The 19,373-nt window shown below is 43.9% G+C and overlaps 1 non-coding gene across 1 annotated transcript; it reads left to right on the forward strand.

Annotated features, from left to right (window-relative positions):
• The first annotated feature begins 11,451 nt into the window (after positions 1–11,451).
• On the forward strand, positions 11,452–11,523 carry TRNAP-UGG (transfer RNA proline (anticodon UGG)). Its single transcript has one exon. It is a non-coding gene; the product is annotated as a tRNA-Pro (tRNA).
• Positions 11,524–19,373: the final 7,850 nt, after the last annotated feature.

The raw sequence follows: 19,373 nt of genomic DNA on the forward strand, positions 1-19,373 counted from the left end.
ATATAACACAAACCCCCATAAGTCACACCATTTAAAAACGGCACCCCTCAAAGTATTCAAAACAGCATTTAGAATGTTTATTAACCCTTTAAGCATTTCACAAGTATTAAAGCAAAGTAGAAGTGAAATTTACAAATGTTATTTTTTTGGCAGAAATTGATATTTAATCATTTTTTATCTGTAACACATAAGGTTTTACCAGAGAAACGCAACTCAATACTTACTGCCCAGATTCTGCAGTTTTTAGAAATATCCCACACCTGACCCTAGTGTGCTAATGGACTGAAGCACCAGCCTCAGAAGCAAAGGAGCACCTAGAGGACTTTGGGGCCTTCTTTTTATTAGAATATATTTTAACCAGTTCAGGACCGGGCTATTTTGCGCCTTCAGGACCAGACATTGTTTAGCCCTTTTTAACACGCGTTAGTAAAATGGCTATAACTTTTTTATTTTTTGGGCTAACGACGTCATTTTTGCGACGTTTTTTTCCGTAGACAATGCAGGTTTCATTTTTATTGTTTTTATACACACCTTTTTTGCTATTTTAGAATTTTTATTCATAAAGTTTGAAAATAATAGTCAAAAAAGAAGCTTTTTTACGTTTCAGCTATTTTTTTTGGTGATAACATAGTTTTACCCTAAAATAGACCTTTTATTTGTGATCGTCATTGTCTACCGTAAATTTTAATATATTACATGTCTATATTAGAGTAATTGGGTCAGCGCTAGCGTTACAACAATGATTGGCGGGGGGGAACTGTTTTTTTGGGGGTGGGTATTTTATGTGTATTTATTATTGTATTTTTTTTTTGCATTTTACTTTATTATTTTTTTATTACTATGGTCTGTCCCCCAAAGGTCAAAAAAGACCTTTGGGGAACTTTATATATTTTTTTTCTTTCTTTTACACCATGTTTTTCCACTGTAACTGGAGCTGCACAGCAGCCCCAGTTACAGGGGAAATCAGCCCTCTCATAGTGACGATTGTCACTAATAGGGCTGTGCTGGGTCTTGTTAGACCCAGCAGCAGTCTGTAAGTAACGGCACCCGGCGATCATGTGACCAGTCACATGATCACTGGGAGGAATAGAGACAGCGCTGTTGCTGCTGTCTATATTCCTATACACAGCGTTCATTGAGCGCTGTGTAAAAAGACATCGGAGAAGACAGAAGCAGCTAAAGCTGCTTCTATCTTCTCCTCAGGGTCCCCGGCAGTCACTGACAGCCGGAGACCCGACATTCAGCTGCCCGATCGCGCGGGCAGCAAGTTAAAACCCGAGCCGTAAAAAGTCTATGGCTAGGGTTCTAAGGACCCTGACCGCAGGCCGTAAAAATACAGCCAGCGGTCGGGAACCAGTTAAGCACCATGTCAGGTTTGAAGTGGTCTTGTGATGCCAAAACAAAGGAAACACCCCAAAAAATACCCCATTTTGTAAACTACACCCACAAGGAATTAATCTAGGGGTTTAGTGAGCATTTTGACTCCACAGATGTTTAATAGATTTTATTAGAATTTGGACATGAAAATGATTTTTTTTTATTTTTCCAATAAGATGTAGGTTTAGCTAAAAAAACGTCCACACGGAATAAAGAAAAAAAAGCACTGTAACATTTATAAAGCAACCTCTCTGGAGTACGGAAATACCCCATATGTGAGCATAAACTGCTGTTTGGGTACACGGCAGGGCTCAGAAGGGAAGGAGCGCCATTTCGCTTTTGGAGAACAGCTTTTGCTGGATTGGTTTCTTGGTACCATGTTGCTTTTGCAAAGCCCCTGTGGCACCAAAACAGTGGAAAATACCCAAAAGTGACTACATTTGGGATGCTACACCCCTTGAGCCCTTGAGGAATTCATCTAGGGGTGTAGTGAGTGTTTTGACCCCACAGGTGTTTCATGGATTTAATTAGAATTGGGTGGTGAAAATGGAAAAAAAATAATTTTTCTTCAATAAGACGTAGCTTTAGCTCAAAATTTTTTCTTTTCTCAACAAATAAGGGAGAAAAAACAAACTAACATTTGTAAAGAAAGTTCTACCGAGTATGGCAAAACCCCATATGTGGTAAAAAAACTGCTGTTTGGGCACACAATAAGGCTCAGAAGGGAAAGAGCGCAATTTGGCTTTTGGATTGCAGATTTTGCTGGATCGGTTTGTGGTCGATATGTTGCACTTGCAAAGCCTCTGTGGGACCAAAACAGTGGAAAGCGCCCATATGTGATCCCATTTTGGAAACTACACCCCTCAAGGTTTTTACCTAGGGGTGTCATGAACATGTTAGCCCTGCAGGTGTTTTCCATAAATTAGTGTGCACTCAATGTTGCAGAGTGAAAATGGGAATGTTTCCATAGATATGCCAATATGTGGTGCCCAGCTTGTGCCACCATAACAAGACAGCTCTCTTATTCCAGGTTTTAGAAACACCCTACATGTGGCCCTAATCTTTTGCCTGGACATTCGACAGGGCTCAGGAGTGAAAAAGTACCATGCAAAATTGAGGCCTAATTTGGCGGTTTACAAAGTATTTGTTCACAATTGCAGAGCTCTGATGTGAAATAATAAAATAAATCCCTGAGAAGTGACCCCATTTTGGAAACGACACCACTCAAGGCATTTATTAAGGGGTGTAGTGAGCATTTTCATCCCACAGGTCTTTTCCATTAATGATTGCACTGCAGATGGTGCAAAGTCAAAATTTAAATTTTTCACTAGATATGCCATTTCAGTGACAAATATGTAATGTCCAGCTTGTGCCACTGGAGACACACACACTAATTTTTTTTTAAATGGTTCTCCCGGGTATGGCAATGCCATAGATGTGGAAGTAAACAGCTGTTTGGGCACACGGTTGTAGGGCTCAGTAGGGAGGCAGTGACATATGGATTTTGAAGCGTGGATTTTGCTTGGTAATAATTTTTTTTAGGGTATTACTGGCATTTTAGTTTAGAATTTTGGGGTACATGTAAGCTGGGCAGAGTACATCAGGGCATAGTCATGTGGTATAGTAATGGGGTAAAAAAAAGAACAATAAAATAATCCATAGATGTGTGTTACGCTGTGAAGCAATCCTTTCTGCACAGGCCAGTGTCGCTCTGATAAACGTCCTTTTGGTCCACACTCTGCACCTTTTGCAGTTTGCAGAGTTTTGCTGGGAAGTGTTGTCCTGGTATAATACGGGCACCCTCGCTTCCAGCAGGTATGTTTGAGTCCTACCCTTCCTGGTTCCCTAATTTTAGGGCCTTGGTAAATCGCCACTTGAAACAGGAGAAATGTTCCATGTTTATTCCCAGTAATAAATCAATGGGCTGGTTCCCGTTATACCTCCCAACTTGAAATAAATATATTGAGGTAGGTTAATTTTTTAAAATATAACTTTTAATTTTTCCTATAAAAATTGAATAACAATGTCAATGTGTATAATATTAGTATAGTTGTATTGCATATACAGCCTACGTATTCAGCTTAATAAATATTAGATAGATGTTCCTAGAATGAGTTCAGCAGGATAGCTTAGGATCATGGGATTATACAGTGGTACTCTGCTTGTCCCTAAGACTAAATCTCTGCCCTCACTGTTGACAACGATATCGGGCACTCGTTCCAACAAGAACGACCCTGTTGTCTCTGGATCCTATCCCTATAGTTAGTTCCGTAATATAGCTAGAGCTACTACTCCATATAGTTGTAGTGCCTATAGCCCTACGTATTCAGCCCATAGATATTAGATAAACGTTCTTAGAGTGCATACAGCAGTGTTGTTCAGGATCGTAAGTGTATACAGTGGTATTCTACCTGACCCTAAAGTAAAGTCTCAGCCCTCACTGTTGACAACGATATCGGGCACTCGTTCTAAAAAGAACGACCCCGTTGTCTCTGGAACCTATCCCTATACTAGTTACGTATTTCTGCTAGAGGTCATACTTATGTAGTGCAATGTATTAGATCTGTCAGTCATTTACTGACAGCAAGCCGATCAGGCTTCGCCTCCGGGCATTGTTAGGCCTCTTGTTGCCATAGCAGCAGTTGGCAGCCCTGCAATCGCATGGCAGGGCTGCCGATCTGCTGCCAACCACTGAGATGCAGCAATCGTTTGATCGCTGCATGTAAGGGGTCAATGGCAGGAATCGTCGCTAGCTCCAGTTCCTGCCATTACAGGTGGATGTCAGCTGTAACATACAGCTGATATCCACCGCTGATGACACCGGCTCAGCTCCTGAGCCAGCTCCATCTTGCCCTCGGCTACGCAAGCCTTTCTAGGCCCCGCCTCTGGGCAGGGCCTGAAAGGCTTCCATACTAGGCAGACCAGGAGGCCAGTATAAGACCTCCGGTTGCCATTGCATTCACTGGCACCCCGGCAATTTCATTGCTGGGGTGTCGGTGAGCTGCAAACACCTTAAATGCAGCGATCGCTTTTGACCGCTGTATTTAAGGGGTTAATGGCGGGGATCGGAGCTAACTTTGGTCCCCACCATTACAGTAGGGTGTCAGCGTAAGATACAGCTGACATCCGGAAATGATGACGTATACTTACGACAAATGTCAGGAAGGGGTTAATCACCTTCCTATTCTAGACAACTAGGTTTTAGATATCAACCCTTAAAGGGGTTGTCCGGGCACGGACTACTGATGACCTATCCACTCTAAACTACCAGGAATAAAATGTATTAAAGGAGTTATTAATCCGTTTTTTTTTTTGCCAAAACTCCAGAAATGCTGTTAATAGCTGTTTTAAAGTAAGTTGAAGTGTTTCTAACTTATAAAAATACCCTTCTCATGTTTTTTTGCTTCCATGTGCCGTCTTGGTGCTGCTACTAATCTGTCCTGCTGGGGCCAGGCAAAAAGCAAAATCAATTAGCTTCCTTCTCTGGCAGTTAACAATATAGTCCCTTCTTACTTTCCCTCCAGATAGATAACATAAGATTCAAAGTAGTAAAGATTATTTACTGTGGGACATCCACAGTATGAACTCCTTTAGAAACCAACCAAAATATAATGAAATAAAACAATAAAGACTGAGTTCATATGTGCATGGTTATATCTGTGGTCAGGGTAGAGAGCATTACAATCCTAACAAAACTAAAAAGGAGTCTCTTCAGCTATACTGCCATGCTTCTGCAGGGGCTCTGCTCCTTTCCTGACAAGCAGGGCAGAAAGCTTTCTCTAATGGCTGCTCTGCAGTAAACAAATGATCCATATACAGATACCTGTCAGGAGAGTGACTAAGCATGCATTCCCCAAGCACTGCTCATTTGGTAGATGTGCATATTGCTATACACCTTGAGCATAAGGTGGCGCCATGTTATGTATGTAAATGTCATAGATTGTTTTTTTTAACAGCATATAAATGGCAAATATTATTCATTTTTTTGTGATTTATAAAATAAATATGATATTTACATACTGGGACAAGCCCTTTGTAACATCCTAAACTTAAGACTTTACCATTGGGTGATCTGAATCTATGCCCCTTGGTCAGTTACAGTTGGTGCCTAGAAACGTCAAGGGAAATGGGACCCATGCGTTGTTCTTGGAAAGAGTACTTCAGTTATCTGTGTCCGTCCCTGGTTGGGGAATAGTCAGGCTGCCCCACGCACATTAGACAATGGATTCTGGACATTTATGTAATGCACATAGCTAGCCTCAGAAGGATACAAAGACATAGTATAGGAGAGGATGCAAAACATTTTAGCAAGATGCTAGTTACATTTATTATCTTCAAACACAGTTATTTAGCGTATATTGCACTGCAAAGTATCATGGGGATCCGATTATAAAAGGTTTTAGCCATTATAAACGCTGTAAGGATTTATTTATACATCTGAGACACAGCACATTCTTAAATGTGTGTTTAGAACTGCTGGTCAGACTTCAAAAGTAATTGAAAATATGTTTCTGTATGTTTACATATCTATAATCTACCTGTATGTTAGCGTTTCTGTCCACCTGTGTATCAAGTCATGATTTTCTTCTTCAATTTGTCAGCATCGCTGATTATATTAGCTTTGCACACCCAATTATTTGGATTTCATGTTGTTTCAGGATAAGATACAGAAATAGGACATTTTACCTCTCATGTACCTACTTTTCATCTGTCAATTCCTTTTACCTCTCTGTGGCTCCGATTTTACCCAATCTTCTCTCCAGCCCCTTACAGTACATCTGCCAATTATAGTTCACAAAAGCCACTATGCAATGGCAAAGTAAGGTCTATAAAATAAACAAAGCGCGTTATTTGGCCAAAGCGGAAATATCTACTAACATTGATCAAATAAAAAATTCTGATATTTATTACACAAATAGTTAAAAACATATCAAATATAAGGCAATTACCAAACTAATAGACGCAGTGTAGGTGGCCAGGTATAGTGTAACAGTACATATTACATAAATTATTCATTGCAAATTACCATAACAGCGTGTTTCATTGTAGAGTATATCTATATATATATGTATGTCTCATCTAGGGTCACCCAACGCAGTAATAGTCGTCGACACGCATTTAGTGGCGGACCCCAACCCAACACCCAACATCTATTGATGGCCTAGCCTGAGGATAGACAAAATAGACGAGGAGACAGCACTTCCAAAATATGTCAGCTTTTTAATCACCCGTGCGACGTTTCAGTCCAGCAGGACTTTTCTCAAGCATGAGAAAAGTCCTGCTGGACTGAAACGTCGCACGGGTGATTAAAAAGCTGACATATTTTGGAAGTGCTGTCTCCTCGTCTATTTTGTCTATCTGATATTGGGGACCACGGATCCGGTCCTATTGAGGCGTGCACCCACTTGTGGTCCAGTGCTGTGGTAATTTTCTGCTTTAGCCTGAGGATAGGCCATGGATTTTTAGTGGCTGGAAAACCCCTTTAACTTCCTGCAAAAGCTGATGTTGACGTAATCGGATGTGTCACATATCGTATTGTATGACTTGAACAGCAGTCTTGGGTTTGTCAGCGTGGTTCATGGCCTGAGAAAACAGTAATGTCCAATGGGGTTGTGGATCCACTGGGTTACTCCATCATAACGGAGTAGCTACTGGCCAGACAGGTATAATACAGTCACAGGTAGATGGTACCTTGGTGGCAGCTGGACTCAGATTGCAGGTAGCAGATACAAGCTGGTGCCGGATTACTGGAAGCAGGCTGGTGCCGAATTGCTGGAAGCAGGCTGGTTCCGGATTACTGGTAGCACGCTGGTGCCGGATTACTGGAAGCAGGCTGGTGCCGGACTACTGGAAGTAGACTGCTGTCGGATTACGGAACTCAGGATACAGTACTGGTTATGGACACAGGACTCAGGATCAGGGCCGATTCAAACTTTACTGCTGCCTGAGGCAAAAATTTAAATGGCGCCCCCAGATTTTAATTGACATTGTCCTGGCTGTTCTACATCACTACCAGCCTCCTCAAAGTTTTGCGGATGTGCCGTTGCCTTTTACTCCACTGGCATGCACGGTGCAACGACAGGCAGAGTACACCTCATTGCATGGTGCGTGCCCATGGAGTACAAGGAAATGGCGCATCCGAGAAAATTAGAGGAGACTGGTAGTGATGTATAACAGCCAGGGAGGTGTCATTCAAGCATAGAAAGGTGGGTTTTAAGACAGGACTATGTGACTCTTCATGATGGCGGTACTGCCCCATTATACTTATTAGTATAGTAAGCTCAGTACATATATAAAGCACCAAAACCAAGCTCAGCATATAAAAAAACACCAGAACCAAGCTTCGTACATATAAACAGCAGCAGAACAAAGCTCAGTACATATATACAACACCAAAACCAAGCTCAATACATAAATACAACACCAGAACCAATCACAATACACACATACAACACCAGAACCAAGCTCAATACATAAATACAGCACCAGAAAAAGCTCAGTACATATATACAGCACCAGCACAAATACAGCTCAATTTAGTGAAACCCCTGCCATATAGGTTTGTACGGCATAAAACTAGAGCTCCCAGCATGGCCTGAGCAATAGTAAGGATATGCTGGGAGTTGCTGTTCCACAAAAGACCTCTATGATGACTTCTCCCGGCCACACCCCATTTCTGCAGTTTTCCACTCAGATGTCCTCAGCTTCTCACTTTTCAAACATTTCTGCACCTATAAACGAAGATAACATTTTCATAGTGCCACACACTACGCCCTAAATATAATAGCACCATACAATGTGTCCCTTATTATAATAGCACCATACACTGTGTCACACACACACACACACACACACACACACACACACACACACACACACACCGTGCCCCATGTAGATTGTGCCCCCCAAAGAACCCCTGCAGACAGTGACTCCCATAGAGCCCCCTGTAGACAGTGCCCCAGAGATCCCCCTGTAGATAGTGCTCCACATATAGCCCCGCCTTTAGATAGTGCTCCACATATTGCCCCCTGTAGATAGTGCTCCACATATAGCCCCTCACACATATAGCCTTCACACATATAGCCCTCCCTGTAGATAGTGCTCCACATGTAGCCCCTCACACATATTGCCCCTCACACATATAGCCCTCACACATATAGTCCCTCACACATATAGCCCCTCCCTGTAGATAGTGCTTCACATATAGCCCCCTGTAGATAGTGCTCCACATATAGCCCCACCTTTAGATAGTGCTCCACATATAGCCCCCTGTAGATAGTGCTCCATATATAGCCCCTCACACATATAGCCCTCACATATATAGCCCCCCCTGTAGATAGTGCTCCACATGTAGCCCCTCACACATATAGGCCCTCACACATATAGCCTGTCCCTGTAGATAGTGCTTCACATATAGCCCCTCACACATATAGCCCCCACTGTAGATAGTGCACTGCATATAGCTCCTCCCTGTAGATAGCACTCCACATATAGCCCCTCCCTGTAGATAGCGCTCCACATATAGCCCCTCAGACAGAATTTTTTTTTACTTTACATGCTCACCATATCCCGTTCCCGTGCCGTCCTCTCGCAGGGCAGGCCTGCTGTCTTCTGTGCAAGTCTGCTGGGGCTTAACGATGCAAGTGCGCCATCGCGCCGTTGAAAGACGCTGATTGGCAGGGCAGACTGACTTGCCCCGCCACTCAGCGCCTTTTAACGACGCAAGCGGTGCGATGACGTCATCGCACCGCTTGCGTCTGTAAAAGGAGCTGAGTGGCCGCAAGTCATTCTGCCCTGGCAATAAGCGTATTTCAATTACGTCATCGCGCCACTTGCATCTTTGAAAGGCACTGATTAGCGGGGTGCCGTTCCAATCAAAAATGCAAGCGAGATGACGCGCTACTTATGAAATTCGAAGGCGAAGAATCGTGAGGCATGGAACGTATGTACAATTATAGGGCAGGAGGGGGTGGCGGCGGCTGGCTTCAGTGGCGCCGCCGCCCCTCAGAGAGACAGCAGGCCGGTGCCTGTGGTGAGATGCTCATCTCGCCCCATGGATGGTGTGGATGGTGCGCCCCTGCTCAGGATACAGGATACGGAACCTTTGCAGTCTAACACTGGGTTAGTAACAACATTGCTCAGGCACTAGGAAATTGGCCAGAGTTCCCTATGTAGTCCAGGATATGCAGGGATAAGCTGAGGGCAATATTTCTGGTGCGCAGTCCTGGGGGCAGAAAGAAGAGCACGCCGGCATCCGAAGAAAGGAGGCAGAGGACAGCAGAGGTGGGTATCCACAGGCTGACGGCCACAGCCGCTGGAGTGGGGGAGGTCCGCGGCCATTGGCGCTATAGGACCCCTTTTTGCCCCTATAGAGTAGTTATGCCCCCTTTATGACCCATATAGTACTTAGGATCCCGTTGTACCCCTATATAGTAGTTAGATCTTCCTTTGTGCCCCCATATTGTAGTTAGGACTTTTGTGTGACCCTATACATTAGTTATGTCCCCTTTGTCCTCCTATATAGTAGTTAGGTCCCATTTGGGCCCCGATATATAGTAGTTAGGTTCCCTTTCTGCCCCTATATAGTAGCTAGGCCACCTTTGTGCCTCTGTGTAGTACTTTCAATCTCAATGGGGCTAATCCGAGTGCGGATCCACTGACACATCCGCGGCAGAAATTTAAATGTCAGATACTATTATAAAATTCATGTTGGATTTGCCAATGAAAAAATCCTAAACATGTAAACATTCCTTAAGGGAACCCACACTTAGCGGATTTGTTGCAGATTTGCCACAGTGGAACTATAGAAAAATCTGCTGGTGATTCATGCAGATTTTGGTGCGGCTTCCAAGTGGATTTTATCCCTTTTACATGGAAAATAGTGAACCGCCGTGAACATCTGTAACAGAATGAGCATGCTGTGGATTTGAAAATCTGCGGCATGCTGTTGATTTAAGTGTTGAAAATGTTCCGCAGCATGTAGATAAGATTTATTCAAATATTTTCCATATGGCTAAGGGCCTGTTCACATCAGCGTTGGCTTTCCGTTCCGGGATTCCGTCGGAGGTTTCCGTCGGGTGAACCCCGCAACGGAAAGTCAAAGTGAAACCACAGCTTCCGTTTCCGTCACTATTGGTATCAATGGTGACGGAAACATTGCTAATGGTTTCCGTTCGTCACCATTCCGGCAGGTTTCCGTTTTAAAGGCGGAATCAATAGCGGAGTCGACTGCGCTATTGATTCCATCGGAAAAACAGCGGAATCAATAGTGGAGTCGACTGCGCTATTGATTCCGTCAGAAAAACGGAAACCTGACGGAATGGTGATGAACGGAAACTATTAGCAATGTTTCTGTCACCATTGATACCAATAGTGATGGAAACGGAAGCTGTGGTTTCAGTTTGACTTTCTGTTGCGGGGTTCACCCGACTGAAACCTCCGACGGAACCCCGGAAAGGAAAGTGAATGGTGATGTGAGCAGGCCCTAAGGCTTCGTTCACATCTGCGTCAGGGCTCCGTTCATGGGTTCCGTCTGAGCTTTCCGTCAGGGGAACCCATGAACGGAATCCAAACTGAAACAAAAATGGAAATCATAGGTTTCCGTTTGCATCACCATTGACTTCAATGGTGACGGATCCGGTACAAATGGACTCCGTTTTTCCCTGTTGTGCAAGGGTTCCGTCGTTTAGACAGATGCAATACCGTAGTATGGTATTTATTCCGTCAAAACAACATGACCCTTGCACAACTGAGACAAACGGAAACCATTTGCACCGGATCCGTCACCATTGAAATCAATTTGCGATGCAAACGGAAACCTATGGTTTCCGTTTGTTTCAGTGAGGGTTCCGTTCTGATGTGAAGCTCCGACGGAATGCCAGTGCGGAGCTCTGACGCAGATGTGAACGAAGCCTACTGCAGATGTGCAGGGGATTGCTTCAGGCTATAGCAGTACACTGTGCTCAGCTTTCTGTAAAACCTTTTAGTAATATGATCCAACTACATGTCTAGCGACTATGTGGCAACTGAATTAGTACTGAACAAAACAGAGAATAGTCTGAACTTAATGCAGTTGGCTCGTTGGTCTAGGGGTATGATTCTCGCTTTGGGTGCGAGAGGTCCCGGGTTCAAATCCCGGACGAGCCCATATTTTTTTTTTCCACATCTATCGTATATAATTAAAGTAAAAAAAATGTGAACCTCTGTTGCTGTATAGAGCTATAACCACATAAGATTCCTATGAACCACGAGCAAAAATGCATACATATGTTAATGGCTCATTAGTATGGGGATAGGATTACCACTTGTGGGCAGTGTGAAGTGTTCAAATCCTGTAGGTTTCCATGTCTCTAATGACAGAACAAGAACTCCTAAAATGTACTTCTGAAAAATATAAATACAATATTAGTCATTTATACATTATATAATAATGTAAATATGCCCTTAAGGATTTTTTTTTATAGAACAACTCCAGATAAAGGGCACGATCACTACAGTCCTAAGAGCTGTTTCCAAAAATGTGCATCTATTTGTAAATTTCACATGCAAATGGCGTGATCAATTAACATGGGATGTCATCACAAATAAAATCTGTACAAATATAAAAGAAAAAACGAAATGTTAAAAAAAACGTTACTTAAATTAGATATTTAATAGATTAGATATTGTCACCCAAATTAAATGATTTACATAGAAATGTGTAGTACATTCGCCCAGCTCTTCTCAGCACCCAGCACAGTGCTGATAGAAAACGACATATTTATGAATGTAATATGATACATACAACCTCTGCTTCCCTGCTGATGTGGCACTGACAAATGCATTTTGAAACAGTTTACATTTCTTCAAACTTAAAAAAATGCATTAAAACCTTTATAAAACGTGAACAAACGTCATTAAGCATAAAAAAAAACGGCATAATGGCATCAAATCGAGCTCCTAACCCCCAGAAAATGATACAACACAACTTTATTAGTGATGATATATGCAGATATATGTTTATATACAATAAGTTCACAAACAAAAGCAAGGAGATGGCTAAACCGAAAGCTTAGGTGCACATGTATAAAAAGTGTTTTTACTGACAGTTTAATTTACCATATGTAAGGATCGATGCAGATTTTTGGTACAGGTCCTTTACACATACAGGTTTTGATCAGGTATTTTGATGCAGTTTTTGAAGCCAAAACCAGGGATGGGAGAGAAAGTAGAAAAGACAGATACTCCTTCTCCTCTTATTTGAATACACTCATGGTTTTGGCTTCAAAAACTGCATATAAAAAACCTGAACAAAACCTGATCAAAAGCCTGCACATGTGAATAGACACTTAGAAAATCCCTTTTACAGTGGTATTTAGCGTGGTAAATGTTGCACCTGCCTTATGCATTTATAACAAACTGTAATTATAATAAATTTGGTGCAAGTTTGAGCTAAATTAGACCACACTGTCAAAATGAAAAGTGTCAGACATCAGGAAAACCTGCAAATAATGGCAGCCAGATACTTTAGGCCAGGGCTTCCCGAACTGTGAGTCACGACCCACCTGGGTGGTCATGTGAAGACCTCCAGGGGGTTGCGAGTCACTAACCGATGTCCTGGTTCTAAATGTACTGTATCTGAGTCCTCAGGACGCAGATACAGTTGAATTCAATGCTGGAGCAAAGAGCTGATGGCTCCTTGCTCCATCATGCACTATGCAGCGAGCCATGAGTGGTTCAGCGCAGACAGGCGCGATGTAGTAATAATAATAATAATAATAATAATCTTTATTTATATAGCGCCAACATATTACGCAGCACTTTACAATGTAGAGGGAACATGAAAACAATATCAGACATTACATAGTGACAAAGTTAATTTACAATTCAAACCTGGGGAGTGAGGACCCTGCTCGCAAGAGCTTACAATCTATGAGGACATAAGGGAGACACAAAGTGTAATAGTGTTTGTTCTGTACAATGGTCCGGCCATTTTTATACACATGCGGTGGTATCATAAAGCTGCATGAGCCGGTCACCAGCCACTATCCGTGTATGACGGACATGAAGAGAAGGAGTGTGAGGGAATCTTATTCTGATGACTAATCTAAATGGAGGGCCATGAAAAGGAGTCAGATTAGGGAATTTTATAGGCCTGTCTAAATAGATGTGTTTTCAGGGCACGTTTAAAACTGTGGATATTGGGAATTAATCTGATTGTCTGGGGTAGCACATTCCAGAGGACGGGTGCAGCACGAGAGAAATCCTGGAGACGGTAGTGGGAGGTTCGGATTATGGAGGATTTTAATCTAAGGTCGTTGGCAGAACGTAGAGCCCGAGTAGGGTGGTAGACAGAGATGAGGGAGGAGATGTAAGGAGGTGCAGCACTGTGGAGAGCTTTGTGGGTGAGAGTAATGAGTTTGAATTTTATTCGGAAGGGGATGGGCAACCAGTGCAGTGACTGGCACAGATTAGAGGCGTTGGTGTAGCGGTTGGTCATAAAGATGAGCCTGGCTGCTGCATTGAGGATAGATTGGAGAGGGGAGAGTTTAGTGAGGGGAAGACCGACTAGTAATGAGTTACAGTAGTCAAGACGAGAGTGAATCAGAGCAACAATGAGAGTTTTGGCAGTTTCCTCCGTAAGAAAAGAGCGGATTCTGGAGATGTTTTTTAGGTGAAAATGACAGGAGCGTGAAAGTGATTGTATGTGAGGAGTAAAGGAAAGATCTGAGTCAAAAATAACCCCGAGACAGCGGGCGTGCTGCTTAGGAGTTATGATAGTGCCACACACAGAGATAGAGACATCAGGTTTAGGGAGGTTAGTAGATGGTTGGAACACAAGGAGCTCAGTTTTAGAAAGATTCAGTTTCAGATAGAGAGATGACATGATGTTAGAGACAGCGGACAGACAATCACTGGTGTTCTGTATTAGAGCAGGGGTGATGTCACGGGAAGAGGTATATAATTGGGTGTCATCAGCGTAGAGATGGTACTGGAAGCCAAATCTGCTGATGGTTTGTCCAATAGGAGCTGTGTAGAGAGAAAAGAGGAGTGGACCTAGGACTGATCCCTGAGGAACCCCGATATCAAGGGGAAGAGGAGAAGAAGTGGAACCAGCAAATGACACACTGAATGAGCGGTCAGAGAGGTAGGAGGAAAACCAAGAGAGAGCCGCGTCCTTGAGGCCAATAGAGTGGAGCATGTTAAGTAGGAGTTTGTGGTCTACAGTGTCAAAGGCTGCAGAGAGATCCAAAAGAATCAGGAGAGAGGATTTACCGTCCGATTTAGCCGCCAAGAGATCATTTGAGACTTTAGTAAGGGCAGTTTCTGTGGAGTGTAGAGTGCGGAAACCAGATTGTAAGGGGTCAAGAATGGAGTTAGCAGAGAGATAGCGGATAAGGCGAGAGTAGACCAAGCGTTCCAGGAGTTTGGAGATGAAGGGCAGATTAGAGACTGGTCGGTAGTTGGTAGCGCTGGATGGGTCAAGTGTTGGTTTTTTCAATAATGGGTTTATAATGGCATGTTTAAAAGCGGAGGGAAAGATACCAGAGGAAAGAGAGAGGTTAAATATTTTAGTGAGGTGACTAGTGACAGCTGGGGAGAGGGACTGGAGGAGGTGTGAGGGGACAGGATCACTAGGGCAGGTAGTAGGACGAGAAGAAGAGAGGAGCCTCGAGACTTCTTCTTCAGTTATTGGGTCAAATGCTGAGAGTGAAGAAGAGGGAGTGTGGGGGGGAAGGGGATCTTCAGTTATTGGGTCAAATGCTGAGAGTGAAGAAGAGGGAGTGTGGGGGGGAAGGGGATCGATGTTACTAGGGGACTGGGAGAGAATATCATGCCGGATGTTGTCAATTTTAACTTTAAAATAATTGGCCAGGTCTTCAGCACTGAGATCTGTGATTGGTGTCTGCACTTTAGGACTAAGGAGGGAGTGAAAAGTATCAAAGAGGCGTTTTGGATTATTAGATAGTGTGGAGATGAGAGAAGTGAAGTAGACTTGTTTGGCGCGGTGAAGGGCAGAGTTGTAAGTTTTGAGCATAAATTTGTAATGGAGGAAATCTGCATCCAAATGCGATTTTCTCCACAGTCGTTCGGCACATCTCAAGCACCGCTGAAGAAAGCGGGATTGAGGCGTGTGCCAGGGTTGTCGTCGTCTTTGTCGGGTGGTTCGGAGTGTAGTGGGGGCTGCTTCATCCAATGCATTTTTGAGAGTGTTGTTATAAAGTTTGGCAGCCAGATTGGGACAGGAGAGGGAAGAGATAGGGGACAATGAGGACTGTAGACTGTCTATGAATTTCACAGTGTTAATGGCATGTAGATTTCTGTATGTCTGATACGTAGGGATGACCTGAGGAGGCAGAGAATATTTGATAGTAAAGCAGAGAAGATTGTGGTCAGAAAGTGGGAGAGGAGAGTTAATAAAGTCAGAAACTGAGCAGAGCCGGAAGAAGACCACTGCACTAGCACTATTGTGTATTAAATTTGAAATATTTATAAGTCTCTTCCTTGTAGTCTTACAGAACTTAATCTTCCGAAGGTGAGGAACGTTACCTGTATTTTAGGTGCAATTTAGATAACCTGTGTTATAGGAACTGGTGTTAAGGGAACATAGAGACTTAGGCCCCTATTGCCTAGATAAGTATAGGTGGTGGTAGCATACTGTGGTATAAATTATTGGGGTGTTGGAAACTACGGGAGTAATTTAGCATAATCCTGTCATCTAGAGTAGGTGGGCGCCTGTCTGCGCCGAGTAACTCATAGCACAGACCAAAGGAGGAGAAGGGTCTCCTTCAGTCATCGTGGGAATGTGGATAGGTAAGTCATTATTTTATTATTTTTCTATTAGGCACTATGGGTGCATTATACTGGGTATGGGGAGGGGGGCCGATATGGGCCAATATACTGAATGGGAGCAGCTGTGGGGCCATTACACTGTGAATGGGGCAGCTTTAGGTGCATTTTACTGTGTAGGGAGACACTATAGGGGCATTATACATTGTGGGGGCAGCTATAAGGTCATTATACTATATGGGGGCTACTAAGGGGTAATTACACTGGTTTGGGGCCCACTCAGATGTGTTTCACCCCTCTGTGCTAAACGGCTAGCTACGCCTTTGATGGCCACTGATGGACGGGTCGGGTCACATGATCCACAATCAGTGGCCAATAGTTAGTAAAGTAACTTGGAGAGATGAGCCGGGGAGCATGTGCATAGTGTACATGAAACTGAGGACAACTCACTATGCTTGCGCAGCGCAGGGAGGTGCACTGTCCTCAGCTTCATGTGCATACGCCTGATGCTGTCAGACTTTTCTCAGTAGGTTGTAAGTTACTTTACTAACTATTCCTGAAACATCTATTTTTGAGGTAGGCAGTTTTGGAACACTAAACACCAGCTACATAACGACATGCTGGTGGTTTAGTGGCTTCAATCTTCCTGACAGGTTCCCTTTAAGGACTGCAACAAAAGGATAATTTTTCAGCAGGAATTGATTAATTAATTAATTAATTAATTATTTTTTTATTTGTTTGTTTTGATGGGTTTTCTTTGATATTTCAACATATTGCTTTATTTAACAATGTTCCTTGCTGTCCTCTGTGTTCTTAATATCCAATACAGTACAGTACATATACAAACTGCACTTATAAACACATCTGGAACGCATGCCACACAGCTGGCTCGTTGGTCTAGGGCAGGGGTCTCAAGCACGCAGCCCCTGGGGCTGTCATCTGCGGCCCGCGGGACACAGAGCCGCTAGTATCGGCTCTGCTCCGAGACTCTGGAATTCCCTGACATCGCTGTCCACATATGAACAGCGATGTCTGGGGCTTCCCCAGAGCCGGAGTCTCGGGCAGAGCGTTAGTATCGGCTCTGCTCCGGGTCTCTGTGGAATTCCCTGACATTGCTGTCCATATATGGACAGTGTGTCAGGGTCTTCCCCAGAGCGGAGTCCCGGGCAGAGCGCTAGTATCGGCTCTGCTCCGGGACTCTGTGGAATTCCCTGACATCGGTGTCCATACATCGACAATGATGTCAGGGGCTTCCCCAGCACTGTGGCAGCATCTATGGAGGGCACTGTGGCAGGATCTACGGAGGGCACTGTGGCAGCATATACGGAGGGCACTGTGGCAGCATCTACAGAGGGCACTGTGGCAGCATCTACAGAGGGCACTGTGGCAGCATCTACAGAGGGAATTGTGGCAGCATCTACAGAGAGCACTGTGGCAGCATCTACAGAGGGCACTGGGGCAGCATCTACAGAGGGCACTGTGGCAGCATCTACAGAGGGCACTGTGGCAGCATGTACATAGGACACTGTGGCATTATCTAGGGGTGTGTTGCATTATCTACAGAGGGCACTGTGGCATTATCTAGGGGTGTGTTACATTATCTACATAGGGCACTGTGGCATTATCTACAGAGGGCACTGTGGCAGCATCTACAGAGGACTCTGTGGCAGCATCTACAGAGGGCACTGCGGCAGCATCCAGAGAGGGCACTGCGGCAGCATCCAGAGAGGGCACTGCGGCAGCATCCAGAGAGAGCACTGCGGCAGCATCCAGAGAGGGCACTGCAGCAGCATCCGCAGAGGGCACTGTGGCACTATCTAGAAAGGGGCTGCTCAATCTTGACATGTGTGTCTGCCAAACGCTGCTAACTGAGCCGCCGGACTGCATTTAGCAACACTTAGGGGGGTTCACACGAGCATGTTACGTCCGTAATGGACGGAATGTATTTCGGCCGCAAGTCCCGGACCGAACACACTGCAGGGAGCCGGGCTCCTAGCATCATAGTTATGTACGACGCAAGGAGTCCCTGCCTCGCTGCAGGACAACTGTCCCGTACTGTAATCATGTTTTCAGTACGGGACAGTAGTTCCACGGAGAGGCAGGGACTACTAGCGTCGTACATAACTATGATGCTAGGAGCCCGGCTCCCTGCAGTGTGTTCGGTCCGGGACTTGCGGCCGAAATACGTTCCGTCCATTACGGACCGAACATGCTCGTGTGAACCCAGCCTCAAACTGGAAAACTGGATTGTTGAAATGAGCATGTGGAGAAATATCTCAAATTTTAAATCTAGCGGTATTATTATAGCAATGTAGTATTATTATTCTAGTAATATAGTTTTATAGTAGTTCAAATAACTAATTGATTAACAATAATTTTGTATTGTATCAAATTTGAAAGTAATGTGGCCCGACCACTTCACATTTTTTCTATATGTGCCCCACTTACCTGGCTGAGTTTGAGACACTGGTCTAGGGGTATGATTTTTGCCTAGGGTGTGAGAGGTCCCGGGGTTCAAATCCCGGACGAGCCCTTCTTTTAAAGAGGCTTTGTCACCAGATTATAAATGCCCTATCTCCTACATAATCTGATCAGTGCTGTAATGAAGATAACAGTGGTTTTTATTTGGAAAAACGATCATTTTTGAGCAAGTTATGAACAATTTTAGATTTATGTTAAAGAGACTCTGTCACCACATTATAAGTGCCCTATCTCCTACATAAGGAGATGGGCGCTGTAATGTAGGTGACAGTAATGCTTTTTATTTAAAAAAACGATCTATTTTCACAACGTTAGGAGCGATTTTGGTTTATGCTAATGAGTTGCTTAATGCCCAAGTGGGCGTAATTTTACTTTCGACCAAGTGGGTGTTGTACAGAGTAGTGCATGACGCTGACCAATCGGCATCATGCACTCCTCTCCATTCATTTACACTGCACTAGTGATATAGTTATATCACTATGTGCAGCTACATACACAAACCCTAACATTACTACAGTGTCCTGATAATGAATACACATGACCATCCAGCCTGGACGTCATGTGTATTCAGAATCCTGATACTTCTGACTCTTTTCTTTGAGATTTCCAGCAATGGAAACGAAATCTTGCGAGATTACGGAGCTAAACGACACTTCTTTGGACGTTTTTGGAGCCGTTTTCTCATAGACTCCAATGAAAACAGCTCCAAAAACGGGCGTAAAAAACGCTGCGAAAACGCCGCAAAA

This window comes from Rhinoderma darwinii, chromosome 2 (assembly GCF_050947455.1).
Source record: "Rhinoderma darwinii isolate aRhiDar2 chromosome 2, aRhiDar2.hap1, whole genome shotgun sequence".
Classification (NCBI taxonomy): domain Eukaryota; kingdom Metazoa; phylum Chordata; class Amphibia; order Anura; family Rhinodermatidae; genus Rhinoderma; species Rhinoderma darwinii.